Source organism: Prionailurus viverrinus, chromosome F1 (assembly GCF_022837055.1).
Source record: "Prionailurus viverrinus isolate Anna chromosome F1, UM_Priviv_1.0, whole genome shotgun sequence".
Taxonomy (NCBI): domain Eukaryota; kingdom Metazoa; phylum Chordata; class Mammalia; order Carnivora; family Felidae; genus Prionailurus; species Prionailurus viverrinus.
The window spans coordinates 9,609,247-9,627,298 of NC_062577.1; the positions used below are offsets into that span (position 1 = coordinate 9,609,247).

The window sequence follows — 18,052 nt, forward strand, 5'->3', positions numbered from 1 at the left end:
CGCCGCCACCGCCCCCGGGCCCGGAGCCAATCGCCGCGGATGCCTGGAATTGGACTCTTCTCCCATTGGTGGTCGGCCCAGCAGAGGAGAATCGGCGCGGGCTGAGCGCGAGTCCGCTGACGTCCCCCGACCTACCCTGCTAGTGCAGAAAGTCATGGAGGACTGCGACTGGGAAAGCGTGCTTCTGGAGCCGGTGCGCGGCAGTCAGGCCGAGAGTAATCGGAGCACGCTCGCGGGCGGCCTGGGGTTCCTTCCCGTGGGCCTAATCCCCACGGAACGGAACGCGCTCCTCCACACACTCAGACTGTGGACTGGTTCTTAGTCACAGTCCCTCTGGACGCGCGTTTATTCAGACTCTCCTCACCGGAGACTCGGCCAAGATTTAACCTTGGGGCGGGGTGGGAGGGAATGCCAAACCTTTCCGCCTGCAGCTTTCGTGTTTTAAATTGCATTCGTCTGCCACAGACCCCAGAAGCCCGGGATCTAAGCACTCGGGGCGTTTACCAAGACACCGAACGGAAGAAAGCGGGTAGAACATTTAGACGAGGAACGAGCAAGACGCTTAATAGAAGGACCGTAATGGAGTCCTGATGAAAGGGCTTTAGCTTTATCTCGGTCCTCTTTGGAAGCAGGATACAAAGAAAGCAAACGTATCCGTAGCGATAGCCTGTGTTTTAAAAGGAAAGTGGGAAATCCTGAGTCACTAAAGCAATCAAGAAATATCGATCTCTTTATTAAAAACAGAGTCTTGGCATAATTTTCAAGGGCAAAGCATGACAAGAATACCCGGTGCTTTCTCTCATCTCTCTCTGAGCCTCTTTCTGCTTGACTCAGCCTGATTCTCTCCCGATAACTTCCACCGCAGACGGAGCTGCACCATTTAAAGCATTCTTTTCTTGTGTGGTATTTGCAAAGTAGCAGATCCTGTCAGAAGCTCACAGAGCGCATTTTTGAACTCTCTATTTTGCTTTAATACATGTTACTACACACGGAGCTCAATTTCCTCCTGTGACAGCAAAGAACACTTTGTGCAACGAGATACATCAGCCACAAAAATCAGTGGGGGATGGGATGACCTAACAGGAAAGGGAAAGATTTGTTTTTAAGGCTGCACAAGTGAATACACCAAAATATGTGAGTTGATTAATCTGAAGAAATGCACTTGGTGGTATTTACATCTGTCGGTGAGCCTCAAAGTGTGATCCAAAAAGCCCTGGGAGTCCTTGGAACCTGTCAGAGTTCCAGAAGGTCAAACTTACTTTCATAATAATACTAAGACTTTATTTCCTTTTCCACTTTAGAGGCTACCTGATATGCGATGAATCATCACTCCAAAAGCTAAGAGCATGTGTGCTTGTACCGTTTTGTGTTTATTAAACTTTCCAGATTTAATTTCTGATCTGGAAACTAGCAATAGGAATAAGCCACAAAAACAAAAAGTCTTTAGTTTAGGGTCCTCGATAACAGGAATCTTGAGACCAAAAAGTGAGAACATCTGATTCTTTATAACACGATTATCGAGTCCCCTAGACTCCAGCCATAGTATTTACCTCTCATCATGACTCCAGAGAGAACACCTCTGTCCTCTTGGCAATTGCTTTGTACATTCAGTGCTGTAGCGGAAGAAAAGGAAAGAGAAAGAAAAGCAGTAAAGGCCTCAGAGAAGTCTACCTGTTCAGAACAGCTTTCTGTCCCTTCCGAGGCTTAGACACCTGAGCTGTGTTAATCTGTAAATCACTGTTTCTGAAAAATTTCCTTGGCATAAATCACTTAGGCACCTCAAATCCTCTTTGCAATGTTGGGCATGAACAGATAATAACTGTTCTGGAATTGGGTAGAAAATGTCTTCTCTAAGAGGAATATTTCTCTTGGAGAAATGTTTTTCTCTCAGAGATCCCACTAGGCTGAATTCTAAGAATGACCCCCAATGGCCCTTGCCTTTGTATAATCCCCACGCCTTTGAATGTGGGGTGGAACCCGTGAATCTGATAAGATAATGCACCTGTGATACATTATACGGCAACATGAGATGATCCAGGTGGGCCCAATGTAATCTCAAGAGCCCTTTAAAAGCGGAGAATTTTTTTCCTGCTGGTAGCGGAAGAGAAAGAGCTATTTGAAGAGTGAGAAAGATTCGATGTTCTACTGCTGGAGGGGGCTCCGTGCCAAGCATGTGGGCTCCTTGTAGCGGCTGAGACCGACTCTTGGTTGACAGCCAGCAAGAATTGAGGATTTCAGTCCGTCAGCCACAAGTAACTGAATTCTGCTAACAACCTAAAAGAGCTTGGAAGTAGATTCTTCCTTGGAGCGTCCAGGTAAGAGTCCATTCTGTCCAACACCTTAATTTCTCTCTGTGAAACCCTAAGTGAAACTTGGGAACGCACCCAAGCCCACCTGGACTTCTGATCTTTAGAACCCCGAGCTGACTTGTTGTTGTCATTGAAAAAAGAGTAATAAATTAAAAACAAAAATGTAATATTATTACATTTTTATGACATCTTATTACATTAAACTGTTAGGTTTGTGGTAATTTGTTAAGCAACAAGAGGAAACAAATGCAGAGGAAAACAATATATTTTGAAATTGAGGTACCAGTCACATAAGATTGTCCATTAACCGTGTTTGTGTGAACAGCTCAGTGGCATTAGTACATTCACAGTGTTGTGTAACCATCATCACACCAAGTTCTAAGACATTTCCCCACTCCAGAATGAAACTTGTAGCCATTAAGCAATTGCTCCCCCTTCCCTTCCCCCTCCCCTGGCAAACACTTATGTGCTTTCTGTTTCTATAGAATTACCTATTCTGGATGTTTCATACAAAAAGAATCCTACAATATGCGACCTTTTGTATCTGGCTTCTTTCATTTAGCGTAATATTTTGAAGGTTCGTCGACGTGGTACCTGTTTTCCACACAGCGGCACCGCTTTCCCAACATCCTTGCCAACACTTGTTTTCTTTTTCTTTTTTTGGAGATACCTCACCTAAGGGGTGTGGAGTGGTAGCCCCATATGGTTTTCGTTTGCGTTTTCCTGATGACTAATGCTCAACACGAGCAGCTTTTCACGCACTTGTTAGCCATTTATATATACCTGTTTTGGAGAAATGTCCATTCAAGCCATTCAGGTCTTTTGCCCACTTTTGATTGGATAGTTTGTCTTTTTGTTGTTGGGTTGTAAGAACTCTTTATATATTCTGTATATTAGGCTCTTGTCAGGTATATGATCTACAAATCTTTTTGCCTATGTTGTAGGTGTAAATAAACTGGTGAGGGACATTTTTTCTCTGTTAATATGTAAAAGCACGTGAGGACATGCGTTTTTCAAAAAGAATTATACTCCATGCTTTTGAATCTTGCTTTTCTCAGGAATAATTTGTAGAAAACACTCCACTGTGGTAAGGTTAAGCTCTAATTCTTTCTAATGCCCCATTGTGTGGGTGCACTATAATTTATTCAACCATTCCCTATTTATGACCACTGACTCTGTTTCTAGTTTTTTGTTCATTGTTAACAATGCTGTAATTAACATCCATGTACAATATATGTCTGTGTATTGTGCGTTTCATTTTTCCGGGATTTATTTCCAGGAGTGGGAGAACTGGGTCAAAGAGTATATGCATTTTTATTTTAATAGGCATTGTTCAGCTGTTTTGCATAAACCAGCAACATGTGAGCGTCTTCCTTTTGCACCGCATCGTTGCCAACAATAGATGTAGTCAAGTTAAAAAAAAATTTTTTTCTAGTCTGATAGTTGGAAAATAAGGTAATGATTTTGTCTCTTTCAGGGGATATTTGGCAAAGTCTGGAGATATTTTTGATTGTCCTGTTAATCATGGTGTCGGGGGGAGGTGGGGGACTAGGTGTGCTAGCTTCTAGTGGGCAGAGCCAGGGATTCTGCTAAACATCCTCTAATACTCAAAGCAACCCCCACAACAAATGGTCGTCCAGCCTAGAATGCCAACAGTGCCACAGGTAAGAAACCCTGGTATAAAGAGATACTTCCTTTTATCTTCAGTTTGAAAATCTTTATGGGTGAGTTTGAACATCTTTCCATATATTTGTAAGCTATTTGGATTTACTTTTCTGTAAATTACCTATTCTTGATCTTTGCTCACTTTCTTTTAAAAAAAATGTTTTTTTCAATATATGAAATTTATTGTCAAATTGGTTTCCATACAACACCCAGTGCTTATCCCAAAAGGTGCTCTCCTCAATACCAATCACCCACCCTCCCCTCTCTCCCACCCCCCATCAACCCTGAGTTTCTTCTCAGTTTTTAACAGTCTGTTATGCTTTGGCTCTCTCCCACTCTAACCTCTTTTTTTTTTTTTTCCTTCCCCTCCCCCATGGGTTCCTGTTAAGTTTCTCAGGATCCACATAAGAGTGAAACCATATGGTATCTGTCTTTCTCTGTATGGCTTATGTCACTTAGCATCACACTCTCCAGTTCCATCCACGTTGCTACAAAGGGCCATATTTCGTTCTTTCTCATTGCCCTGTAGTACTCCATTGTGTATATAAACCACAATTTCTTTATCCATTCATCAGTTGGTGGACAATTTAGGCTCTTTCCATCATTTGGCTATTGTTGAGAGTGCTGCTATAAACATTGGGGTACAAGGGCCCCTATGCATCAGTACTCCTGTATCCCTTGGGTAAATTCCTAGCAGTGCTATTGCTGGGTCATAGGGTAGGTCTATTTTTAATTTTCTGAGGAACCTCCACGCTGTTTTCCAGAGTGGCTGCACCAATTTGCATTCCCACCAACAGTGCAAGAGGGTTCCCGTTTCTCCACATCCTCTCCAGCATCTATAGTCTCCTGATTTGTTCATTTTGGCCACTCTGACTGGTGTGAGGTGATATCTGAGTGTGGTTTTGATTTGTATTTCCCTGATGAGGAGCGACGTTGAGCATCTTTTCATGTGCCTGTTGGCCATCCGGATGTCTTCTTTAGAGAAGTGTCTATTCATGTTTTCTGCCCATTTCTTCACTGGGTTATTTGTTTTTCGGGTGTGGAGTTTGGTGAGCTCTTTATAGATTTTTGGATAGTAGCCCTTTGTCCGATATGTCATTTGCAACTATCTTTTCCCATTCCGTTGGTTGCCTTTTAGTTTTGTTGGTTGTTTCCTTTGCTGTGCAGAAGGTTTTTATCTTCATAAGGTCCCAGTAATTCATTTTTGCTTTTAATTCCCTTCCCTTTGGAGATGTGTCAAGTAAGAGATTGCTATGGCTGAGGTCAGAGAGGTCTTTTCCTGCTTTCTCCTCTAGGGTTTTGATGGTTTCCTGTCTCACATTCAGGTCCTTTATCCATTTTGAGTTTATTTTTGTGAATAGTGTGAGAAAGTGGTCTAGTTTCAACCTTCTGCATGTTGCTGTCCAGTTCTCCCAGCACCATTTGTTAAAGAGACTGTCTAAAAAAATTTTTTAATGTTTATTTACTTTTGAGAGAGAGCGTGTGCACACAAGTGGGGGAAGGGCAGAGAGAGAGAGAGAGAGAGACAGACAGAATCCAAAGCAGGCTCCAGGCTCTGAGCTGTCAGCACAGAGCTCGACGCAGGGCCTGAACCCACGAACTGCGAGATCATGACCTGAGCCAAAGTCAGACGCTCAACTGACTGAGCCACCCAGGTGCCCCATTTGCTCATATTTCTGTTGGTTGTTTATCCCTCTTTTATTAATTAATAAGAGCCTTTTATATTTTATAAACCCTTTATTTGTCCTTTCATTGAAAATGTTATTTCTAAAAATATACTTTTTATTGACTTGTCTACAGTTGTCTTTTGCCAAATAATAAAATCTTATTGAAGAACATAAAACAAGGTCTGAACACATGATCAGACATACTATGTCCTTAGATAGGAAAACATCATAAAAATATCCCTTTCCTCAACATTAATTTATAACTTTAATGCAGTTCCAATTGGAGTTCAAACAATATCCAATTAAGATTCCAAAACTATCTTGAAGCTGATATAGGAAACCCAAATGTACAAGAATGACCAATAAAATTTTGCAAAGAAAGATTAGCAAGGGTATTCTTACATCACTAGATATCAGAACACACTTTAAAGGTGCTGGAATAAAGAAGATTTGGTAATATTATTGGAATAGCCAACTACATAAGCAAAACAGACTAGAGAATCCAGAGATAGACCTATCTATGAACATTTAGTAAATGACAACTATTGTCCAATTAAATGACAAAAGGGGTTGGGGCTCCTCGGTGACTCTGTCGGTTAAGCATCTGACCTTCGGCACAGGCCATAATCTCACAGTTCATGAGTTCGAGCCCCACGTCAGGCTCTGAAGTGTCAGCACAGAGCCTGAAGCCTGCTTCGGATTCTGTGTCTCCCTCTCTCTACTCCTTGCCTGCTCACTCTGTCTTCGCTCTCAAAAGTAAATATTTAAAAAAAAAAAAAAGAATTTGGGGTGCTTCCTGAATAAAGCTGGAACTTGTTATTTCTGACTTTGGCTAACCCCTCCATTCTTCACTCCTCGCCCGTAGACTCGCTCTGTTCAGCTGTGAGTTGCTTGCCAATTTCTCAAGAGGCTGCTCAGAAATCGTCTCTCTCCCACCCTACAACCTTAGTCCAGTTCGCCTCTGAGCTACCACACTAGAAGTAGAATTCACACAGCCCAGGGTTCAGGGTGTGCCCTTTGGAAGGTCCCCGGAGGCTCCGGAGTTTGCCAGAGGCACACTGGGAGCAGACAGTCACTGAGCCATTGGGAGGGAGCAGCCCTGGATGTGCTGTCTGTGACTCAGCTATTGAACCTCCTCATGTCACACAGAATGAATTTCATCGGAGGCCAGAACAGACTAGATTATTTAGCCAAGCCAAGTGGTGAAATAATATATTTTTGAATACACAGATCTTCCTTTACGTACGTCCCGATAAACCTATCGTCAGTTGAAAATATTTAATACACCTACCAACCATCATAGCTTAGCCTCGCCTCTCTTAAGCATGCTCAGAACCCTTACATTAGCCTACACCTGGGCAAAATCATCTAACACAAAGCCTGTTGTATAATAAGGTGTTGAGTATCTCATGTAATCTATTGAACACTGTACTGGAGATGACAATAAGAATGGCCATGTGGGTGGCGAGTGGTTGTGTGTCGATAGCTTACCCTCATGATCACGAGGCTGAGTGGGAGCCGTACCTCGTTTCCTGTGACCAGCGTCATGAAGGAGGATCATCTGGGTAGCTGGGGAGAAGCTCCAAATTCAAACTTCAAAGTACACTTTCTACTGAACGTGTGTCGCTTTTGCACCATCATGAAGCCACAAAACTGTTTTAAGTCCAACCATCAGAAGTCGGGAGCTGTCTATACCTTATCGTCTTTAAAGAATGCATGTCACTTGTTAGAAAAATGTTTGAAGTCCTGTTTTGGAAACATGTGGAACTTCTTATGGCCACCTCCAAAAACAGCACTCATAATCACAAGGCCAATGAGTCATAAGTTAGGAAATCCTAAATGAGTTGAAATAAGGGCGTGCACAGTGCTCTCATCTAATATTCATTTGTGGCACATAATTAACCCAAGGAATAGATGAAGTGCTTTATGAGATTCTCATGGCCACAGAGTCAGGCCACAACTATTCAAATGTTTCTGATGTGTCACTCTCCTCCCTTTTTCTCAACCACGCATCAACACACGCAAACATACAACCACACGCTCATTTCCTCTCCTCTCATTTGCTTATGAATTCTCCACGTGATTTAGTGAGGTATTTTCAAATGCTCTCCAATCGAAAAATAAAGGTTCAAAACATTTGATGTTTTGAAGTCCACCCACAGAGAAGAGATTACGAAGGAAATGCCCTTCTCAACTCTTAACCTGAATACTGATTCGGGAGCTTCTGTCCAGGCTCCCGTAGCCCAGACTCCCATGAGCCGTTCAATTTTCCTCTCCCCCATCCTGAGGGTGAGGGTTCCTGCCTGGAATACATCCTAACAAAGGGGAAATTTTCAGATTTTGGTGAGGTATTCAGGTGCTGGGAGCCGTGGCTACTCAAGCCACATTGACTCGTGCCAAGTCCTTGTCACATCCTGCCTGGTAAATGATTTCTGAGGGTTTTACACATGACTTCTCCCCCGCTAACTGTGGGCTTTATGTGCGCAGAAATGGAGTGTGATCTTTATTTTTGTATCCTCTATGTCTATTCTGGCATTTTGAACAGGGGTGTGATACAATAACTGTTTCTTGGCAGACATGTTTCCCACACGTCATGAGTTACACTTCCAACCTTCATTAATCTTTTTTTTTTTACTGCTTATTTATGAGTATTATGACATCATACTTAGTTGTAGTGAAGTCTTCTTGGTTCTAGCCCAGTTCTTCCATTTTTTTTTTTCTAGTTCCCCGACTTTATCCAGTGGCATGCTCACAGCGGGGACGGGGGTAGACACAAGGTTGGGCCTGATCTCTCCTGGAGCCCTGAGGGCACCACACACCATGCACTATGGATGGAAGGGAGCACAGGGGGGGCCTGGTGGCCCCAGCAAAGCCTACATACCCGGGAGGAGGCTGTGAGTGCATGGGTTGTCTTGGACAAGGCCCACAATGGGAGGGGCTGATACCGGGCTGAGGTTGAGGGGTTGGCGTGGGGGACACAAAGTGTCTGCTCCCGAGGGGCCAAGTGGCCAAGTCCTTACCCAGGACACAGGTCCACAGGGTGGACTGGGGCACACTGGATGCAGAGCCATGCCACTCCCCCTTTTCCTCTCTGGTGAGGGAAAGGAGGGTTCTAGGCTGAGCCAAGCAGCTACCCTGTCCTGCCCCATCCTGTCCTGGGCCAGTCAGAATGGCTTTGATGTCTGCTTGAAGACGAGGCCTTGATATGCAAGTGTCTTTATGATGTTGGCAATGTTGTAGTCATCGTGCTGCGGTGGGACCCGCCTATGTGTTGCAGGCTGGGGTCCTGGTTCCTGTCTAGAAATCCATTCCTGGGCCAGCAGCCCATGGTGAAGCTGTAAGCCTTTTTCAAATTAATCCACTGCTTGAAGTAATTTGCCACTGGCAAACCCAAGTATGGCCCTGGCCTGGGACTTTCGAGTCCCAGTCTCCACACGTGACAAAAATTGACATTTGGATCGAAGAGGCTTTCTTTTGCTATCTGCTCATCCACCGTCTCCACCACTTGCTGCAGGCTTGGCTGACCATCCGCCATGGCTTCAGTAATCCTGGTGAGCTGGGTACAGAAGGGAGAAAGCTGTGGATGGACCACAGGCTGGACATATGTGGGAAAGGCAGACCCAATCTCTGTGGTCTGCACACTCTGACCCCGGCCAGTGAGACTCAGTTCTTCTATTTTGATGTAAGGATCTTCTGATGACATCAACTTTAGAGTGTGTTAAGAATCACAGGGTGATGGGGTGCTTGGGTGGCTCAGTCGGTAAAGCGTCCGACTTTGGCTCAGGTCGCGGTTTGTGGGTTCGAGCCCTGTGTCGGGCTCTGTGCTGACAGCCCGGAGCCTGGAGCCTGCTTCAGATTCTGTGTCTCCCTCTCTCTCTGCCGCTCCCCTGCTCGTGCTCTGTCATCTCTCAATAATAAATACATGTTAAAAAAAAAAATGAAAAAAAAAAAAACAAAACCAGAATCACAGGGTGAGAAAAGGCCTATGACGGTAGTAGTGCATGAATACCCTTTAAGGAAAAGCAAAAATATACGAGAGGACGAACGGGTTCGGGATCCTGTGTCCGATGGTTCCCAGAAACCCCTGTGCCTCAGTTCCTTATTCTGGCAAGGATAGTTTGGTTGGTAGCCTTTAGATGTGCCCCCAGCAATGAAGACAGGGAGTTCACACAGGAGAGAGAGAAGTCCTTGAAACTTGTGAGCAACCAGCTGTTCAGATCTCTTACCTCTCTGCTCCCACCCAACCTAAAACCTCATCCCGCAGCTTAATATACGCAGGACTTCGTGGTGAGGCGCGTCGGAGGGACACGGGTTGGGGATCCGGTCCCCACCGCGCTGCTGGGAGAACTTGGGCCAGTTACCAACCCCTTCTAAAGGCTCAGTTTTTCTTACATAAAACGTAAATCGTAGTATTTACCTCTTAGGGTAGTTGAGAGGAGGTTAGACACGTTAAAGGCTTTGCACAGTGCCAGGCACAGCACTGATCCAAGAGGATGAGATGTATTATTTGCTAAGTACCATAGTGGGTCAGCTTCCAAGTACTTAGGAGAGACACTGGCACACAGTTGGAGCTCTTTAAACACTTAGGCAGCCAGCAAAGGCAAAGGACATTTCGAATTCAGCTTTTGTTTATTTTGTCAGAAGCTGAAGTGTATTTATAAGCAGAGAAGAAAAGGACAGAAAAGAGTCAGGGTTTTTGTTTTGTTTTGTTTAAATTGTCATACATAATTTTTATCCGAAAAACCCCCATCCATTTAAAATATATGGTTCAGGGGCCCTGGGTGGCTCTAAGACTCCGACTTTGGCTCAGGTCACGGTCTCCCCGTTAGTGGGTTCGAGCCTCGCATCGGGCTCTGTGGTGACAGCTCAGGGCCTGGAGCCTGCTTCGGATTCCGTATCTCCCCCTCCCACCTCCTCCACTCGCGACGTGCGTCTCTCTTTCAACAAGGAACATTAAAAACATTAAAAATGAAATAAAATGTATCGTTCAATCAGTTGAGGCAAAATAGTCCTATAACTACCACTAACTATCCAGGGGTTTTTGAAACAGGCCCCTGAGGTTGGGGGGGGGGGGGAGGGGGAGGCTGCTGGGATTCAGAACCAAAGTGCAAGTTTTGGCCTCGACTAAAAAAAGGAGGCTCTCCCCTCGCCCCCTCAGGGAAGTAGGTAAGGTGGGTGGAAACGCAGGGAAATAGGCCCTGAGTAGAGGTGCGAGTGACCTTGGAAGCATTTCCTAATCTTTATTGCCCCATATGGCAGGCAGCTAGGTGTGCGCTGAGGAGAAGGGAAGCGGGAACGGACAGGCTCGACCACAACGCGCGCGCGGGAAGCCGAGAGTCGCTCCCTGGGGAGAGACCAGCAGGAGGTGCAAAATGGCGGCCCCGCTGCGCGCACGAGCGCCTGCGCCTGCGCCTGCGCGGTGGCCCCTGGCGGTGGGCCGGCGGCACGAGGAGGCCGGGCCGCGCCAAGGCTGGACGGAGGACGCGCCCGAGAACATTCGGAGGGTTTGGAAGCAACGCTGGAGGAGGCGGCCACGCCAGGAGGGAGCCCGTGGGAGACGGAGGTGGGAGAGGCGTGGGCTCGGGAACTGGGGGCCTCGGGGGAATCTCGGGGCGGTGGGCTCTGAGTGCACGAGACCCCCCCCCCCCCCCAGGGAGGTTCGGGCGGGTCGCGTTTCCCGTTGCCCACGTGGACTCCTCATGGGAGGTGAGGAGGTTCAGGCCACGCTCCCAGCAAGTGGCCGGTGAAATGGAGTGGAAGGCCCAGGGGAAGCTGTTAACAGCGGGCGGAAAACACAAAGAAAGGAGCGTTTGGACAAACGCTAGGCTTTTAAAAGAGCGCGGCCGGTGCTTCACTGGGGCGGATGTTGACCGAGGACCTGCGGGGGGCCAGCTGTCGTGCCGTCCGCCGTCCGGTCCATCAGCAGATAGCGTCGGCTTAAAATCTGTCCGAAGGCCCCACCGCTTTGACCAGCCTCACGGCCACCCCCGACCTGCATGGGTGCCTGCAGTTGCATCGGATGGCCTTCCTGGGACTGTCCTTGCCCCTTTAGAGAACGCGGCAGCCAGGAAGGTTCTTCTCAAGCAGAGCCCGGGTCAGAACTCTCCTGTTCAAAACGCCTCAGTAAAACTTCCCATCTCGTTCAGCAACCCCCCCCCCCCCCCCAGGGCTTTCTAGAGCTACAGTGCCCACCCCCAAGCCCCCAGACCCTCGCCTCTTCCCACCCACCTTACGGTCCCATCTCCCCTTCTGCTGACCTCACCTTCTTACCCCCCTCTTGCTCAGTCAGCTTCAGCCTCCACTGTCTCCTTGCTGTTCCTGCACCGCCCCCGAGGTGTGAGCTGTATGGCAAGATGTTTGCACTCACTGGTCTGTCTGCCTGCCCGTTTTTTCCGCCCATCCCTCTGTATTCGCTTCCTCACCCCACCTCCTTCCGGTCTCCGCTTCAAGGGTGCCTTTCTCTCTAAGGCCTTCCCTGACCATCCTGCTCAATATTCACCTCCCTTCCACAAACGCCTTGTTCCCTCCCCTGGTTTATTTTTGCCTTAGGACCTAATAATGTCTGACACCCTACATGTTTTCCTTATTGTTCCTCGTCTTTCTTTTTCGACTTGAGGGTAAATGCCATTAGATGACAGATTTTGTCTGCTTTTGCCCTCTTCAGTACTCGTAAAGGTGCCCGGCACTTACAAAATAATCACTAAGTTGAAATGACTGAAGAGATACTTGCTCATGACTGTAAGGTGGAATTTTAATTGAATGCAAGCTTCAATACAAAGGAAAAGGAGAAAGAGACACGATAAAAAGGTCATTTGCTCTGGAAAGAGGAAAGAGAAAATGGGAAAAAAAGAAAGAAGAAATTAACAAGCTACTAATGTTTTCCAACAGATCCTTATTAGTTCAAAGACTGGGCCAGATCAAAGGTCGGAGACAGAAAATAAAGGGATAGGATAAGGATTTAAGAAATCCACTGGAAGGTTTCACACTCCAAGTATATACTTTAGGAAAAGTCTGCAACCGAATTTAACATCCCTCCACGTCCACACAGATTTAGATTGTAAGAAACTGCACAACATCAGTAGAAAGGGTGTTTAAAAAAATTTTTTTTAATGTTTATTTATTTTTGAGAGAGAGAGAGAGACAGAGCATGAGCAGGGGAGGGAAGGAGAGAGAGGGAGACAGAATCCGAAGCAGGCTCCAGGCTCTGAGCTGTCATCACAGAGCCCGACACGGGGCTCGAACTCACAGACTGAGAGATCATGACCTGAGCCAGAGTCGGATGCTCAACCGACTGAGCCACCCAGGCGCCCCGAAAGGGTGTTTTCTAAAGTGTGGCATTAGGTTTAGGTAGGCCAGTACTTTCGAGGGGGCTAAACACAGAATGACAAGAAACGTTTTGGTAAAATACGCGATAAAGACGGTTGTTTTCAAAGAAGTTCTCTTAACATGAAAACAGGAAAAACTTGTGTCCTGTGAGCATTGAAAGTACCGTGAGCAAAGTGCTAGGGAATCAGCGCTGTTGGGGAGAAAGAATGGGAGAAGGTAGTTAAATATAAACCTGGTTTTATTTGCAAAGCTTAATCTCCATAAGTGGCACCTTCTTAAAGCAAATACCTGGTCCAGGGAGCTCCTAACATTGATGTGTCAAGATCTAGGCTGTAGTCTGAATGATTCCAAATTCTGGGGGAAACAATGTGTTTAGAGTCCATTGTTCTGAGTGTTAACACGGCAGCACTTCATAAAATATTAAGAAGTTAGCTACTAAGAAAAATATTAGTATGTGATTACTCAAACCAGGCTTTAATCGCTAGAAATTTATGAATAAGTCTGTTAGTTCCTTGAGGGCAAGGCATTTCCCTACCGTAACTAAAATTTTGCTTCCCACAAATGATGAGCGATAAATATTTGTTTAATGGAATCGGGTGATGCCAAATATGTTATATTCATTTTCAGGAAAGGTGATCATTAGAAATGATCAGTCTGTACTAAATGAAATTATAAATAAGAATCTGATTTCGCCTCTACATATAATGTTTGCACGTCGATGTGTCATACCATCGGTATTCTCCTGTGAGCCGCATTCAGGTGTTTCATTACCCAAACAGATGGGTGCTCTATTCCAAGATTACAGGCAAAAATTAGGTGAACGGAAGTAATTTCCTCAATTTACATTTTCTTTCCCATTAGTTGTTCTGAAACATTCAGTTTCTCCTGCCGTTTGCTTATGATAGAATCTGGTGCAGGAACATAAGAATTCTGCAAAAATTAGGGTAGTGTGCAATTCTTGAGCTCATTGCTAACGGAATGGCCATCAAAATCATGACTTAGAGAAGACACTACTTATGATATGAGCTGTTGTCTGAAGGACAACTATTTCCCTTTAGAGACTGTGACATCTACCTTTGGCGTAAGCCAGGCCATCCCAAGAGCGTTGCACTTGGATCACACAGCACTGGCCTTTTACTGAGCTGCTTTGGTGGGAATCCATTCAGCCATTCCTGAGGGATTCAACTGGAAACAGACCTATAAAGTCTACTCTTGCCATAGACGCTCTGCACATTACATGATGGTCTCTTTCTGTGGTCCTTTGAGAGAAATTTTTAATTTTAGCACCAAGAAAAGTGCTTTCTTCGAACATTGGTGGGGGGGGGGGAGCACTCTATTGTATAACTGATGAGGTTTTTCTTTTTGCACCTGCTCTGAAAACTTCCTGCTAAACCCAAACCCGCTCATAGCAAGGCATAGGGGTTTACAGTCCCCATTTCCACGTCCTTCTCTTTCTTGCTTCCCCTTTATGTTCCTGCCTCTGTTTTTGCCTTCTCTCCTGCTTCCAACCTAAGTTGTTTGATAGGAGTTTATGTTCTCTTGGAGGCAACCTGACATCTTTTAGGGGACCAAGATGAGAGCTGAATATATTCATTCATATACACGTTATATCCGTAGAATGATATGGTGCTTAGTTATTTGAGTTTTATTTCCTGCTGAGAGCATGGTGCTTTCTATTACTTTGCCCTCGGAAGAAGTACAAGACTCTTTGATTTAGGAGGTTAGCTGCTAGGAGGACGGAGAAGATTCTTTATAATACGTGGCCAGTATCAAGCCCCACTATCGTCACCGGCCAATTGTTTGTAAAGGCCTTTATAGCTCACTGCAGAAAAGTATCGTCTTCACACTACCTATTATAATGTAACATGCTGAGCTTTCTTCCTAGTTTAGTCTCTGGCACAGCCGATTTACACCTCCCTGCTTCTTGCCTCCTTCGTGGGCAACCAGTCCACTGTGCACTCAAAACACTTTTACTTACTTCCTTTAAAATGATCCAATTTGTGTATGGATGATGTACAGTAACTCCTAAATCCCCGATTAGCCGGAACGTGGACTCCGGACATCATCTAACGTTAAATAGTCCCCACCCCTGAGAAAAACGTAATTAGTCCGGTTAAATCCACCGAAGAAAGTCCGTGCGAGCTGTTCAATTCTTTGTTTCGCCTGGATAATTAAGGCTTGACCTCTGAGCGGAAGCCCTCACAACTTTGGCAGTTGAGCCAGAGGCCACCTACTGGGAAGACGTGGGGTTACAGAAAATAGAGCAGGGATGAAAAGTAACAATGGTCGCTGAGCAGTGCAAACGAAGGCACTTAGTGCCACTGGATTGTATACTTGTAAAAGGTATCGTGTCAGCCATTTTTGTTATGTATATTTTACCACATATTAAAAAAAGTAACAAGTGATATAAAACAAGGTGTTTGACACAGCAGAAATTAGTAACAATTGTTCATCATGATACCACTATATTGATGCTATAGTGTATTATATTTATATATCATTGTTATTAGTAATAATACATATATATACTGTTTAATATGTGCCATGTACTATTCTAAGCGCTGTACATAGAAATATAGTCTTTGTCACTATTTCCCCAAGACTACTGAGAAACGTTTTGCATTCTTTTTTTTTTCAATTTTTTTTAACATTTATTTATTTTTGAGAGACAGAGAGACAGAGCACAAGTGGGGGAGGGGCAGAGAGAGAAGGATACACAGAATCCCAAGCAGGCTTCAGGCTCTGAGCTGTCAGCACAGAGCCGGATGCGGGGCTCGAACTCACAAACCGAGAGATCAAGACCCGAGCCCAAGTCGGTTGCCCAACCAACTGAGCCATCCAGGTGCCCCACCTTCTGCATTCTTATCTGTCACATCTGGAAACATGGTTGCCACATTCCATCCAGACTGTCAGAAAGCCTCTTCAGTCAACAAGAAGGAACTTTGATTGAAGGCAGTTGGGATAAACAGAACAGTAAACCCATTACCAAATTTCATGCCCCCAGAAGCAGCTGGGTATATGAAAATATCTGGAACATTGACAAGTTGCCCCTGAAGGTGAAACATGAAAGAGCTGGAGAACCGCAGATGGCTCAAGTGTGGGCGAGTGGTAAAACACAACGATGCAGAACAATCACCTAAGCATTGAAAACTCTCGTCATTATCCAAATATGCCCATGTGATTGTCCCACCTCTCGGCTGGTCAGTGTCCCACATATGACATTCTTTTGTCCACCTGGCTTCCTACCCCAGTGCCATGCCTTCTGACCAGCATGCCCTGTCCTCTGAGCAAGCCAGAGTCTTGTCTGAGGTTGGCATCCTCCGTCACATCTCCAAAGGTAACCTGCTTTTCATCTGGTTACTACCATCCTATCCCTTATCCTAATCCACTGATCTGGCATTCTGCACAGATTGCCTTGATACGCATCCAGTGTCTTCAAGATCTGAGTCAAATGACCTTCTCCAAGAGCTTTCACAATGTGACTCATCTTACATAGGTACTCTTTTGGTTGACTTTTTAGTACTCGGAGTGTAGTCTGCCCATCGTCTCTCTTTGCTTCTTCTTCCTTTTTTATGGAAGTACAGTGGACACACAATGTTAGTTTCAGGTGTGCCACATAGTGATTCAACAACTGTACACGCCACAGGCATAGCTGCCATCTGTAGTAATACCATTGACTATATTCCTGAGGCTGTACCTTTCATTCGTGTGACTTATTCATTCCGTAACTGGAAGTCTGCATCCCTCACTTTCCTTCACCCATTTTACTCATCCCCCTCACCCCTCACCCCTCTCCCCTCCAGCAACCACCAGTTTGTTCTCTGTATTTATGGGTCTAATTCTGCTTTGTTTGTTTCCAAATCTAAGTAAAATTATGTGGTATCTGTCTTCCTCTATGTGACTTATTTCACTTGGCATGATAACCCTCTAGGTCCATCCGTGTTGTCACAAATGGCAAGATCTCATTCCTTTTTAAGGATAAGTAATATTCCATTGTGTGTGTGTGTGTGTGTGTGTGTGTGTGTATACACACACACACATTACATCGTCTTTATCCATTCATCAGCCTATGGTTTGCCTCCATATCTTGACTATTGTAAATGATACTGCAACAAACACAGGGGTGCATATATGTTTCCAATTTACTGTTTTCATTTTCTTTGCCTAAATACCCAGTAATTCCATTACTGGATCATATGGGAGTTCTATTTTTAATTTTTTTAAGGAACCTATATACTGTGTTCCACAGTGGCTGCCCCAATTTACACTCCTACTAACAGTTGCACAAGTGTTCCCTTTTCTCCACATCTTTGTCAACTCTTGTTATTTGTTGTCTTTTAAAGTTCTGGACACTCTGGGGGCGCCTGGGTGGCTCAGTCGGTTAAGTGTCCGACTTCGGCTCAGGTCATGATCTCATGGTCCGTGAGTTCGAGCCCCGCGTCGGGCTCTGTGCTGACAGCTCTGAGCCCGGAGCCTGCTTCTGATTCTGTGTCTCCCTCTCTCTCTGACCCTCCCCTGTTCATGCTCTGTCTCTGTCTCAAAAATAAAGTTCTGGACATTCTGACAGGTGTGAGGTGATATCTCATTGTGGTTTTGATTTGCATTTCCATGATGATGAGTGATGTTGAGCATCTTTTCATGTGTCTGTTGGCCATCTGTATGTCTTCTTTGGAAAAATGTCTGTTCAGGTCCTTTGCCCATATATAGTTTTTTAAAGTCGGCTCCTCGCCGAGCAAAGAGCCCAATGTGGGGCTCAGGCCTACAACCTTGAGATCAAGACATGAGCCGAGATCAAGAGTTGGATGCTTAACTGAGCCACCCAGACGCCCCATTTTGCCCATTTTTTAAATCAGATTTTTTTGTTGAGTTGTGTAAGTTATTTTGGATGTTAACCCCTTATTGGATATATCATTTTCAAGTATTTTCTACCATTTAGTAGGTTGACTTTTTGTTTTGTTGACCATTTCCTTTGCTATGCAAAAGCTTTTTCTTTTGGTGTTGTATTGACTTCTTATGTTTGTCTTTTCTATACAAATAGCTAATACATGTTAAAAGAGCCAGAGCAATGTCTTTTATTTTTTAAAA

General features: G+C 45.0%; 1 pseudogene; it reads right to left on the minus strand.

Moving 5' to 3' along the window:
* Positions 1-8,805: 8,805 nt before the first annotated feature.
* Positions 8,806-9,344, minus strand: LOC125155638 (ERI1 exoribonuclease 3-like; annotated as a pseudogene).
* Between the last annotated feature and the right edge of the window lie 8,708 nt (positions 9,345-18,052).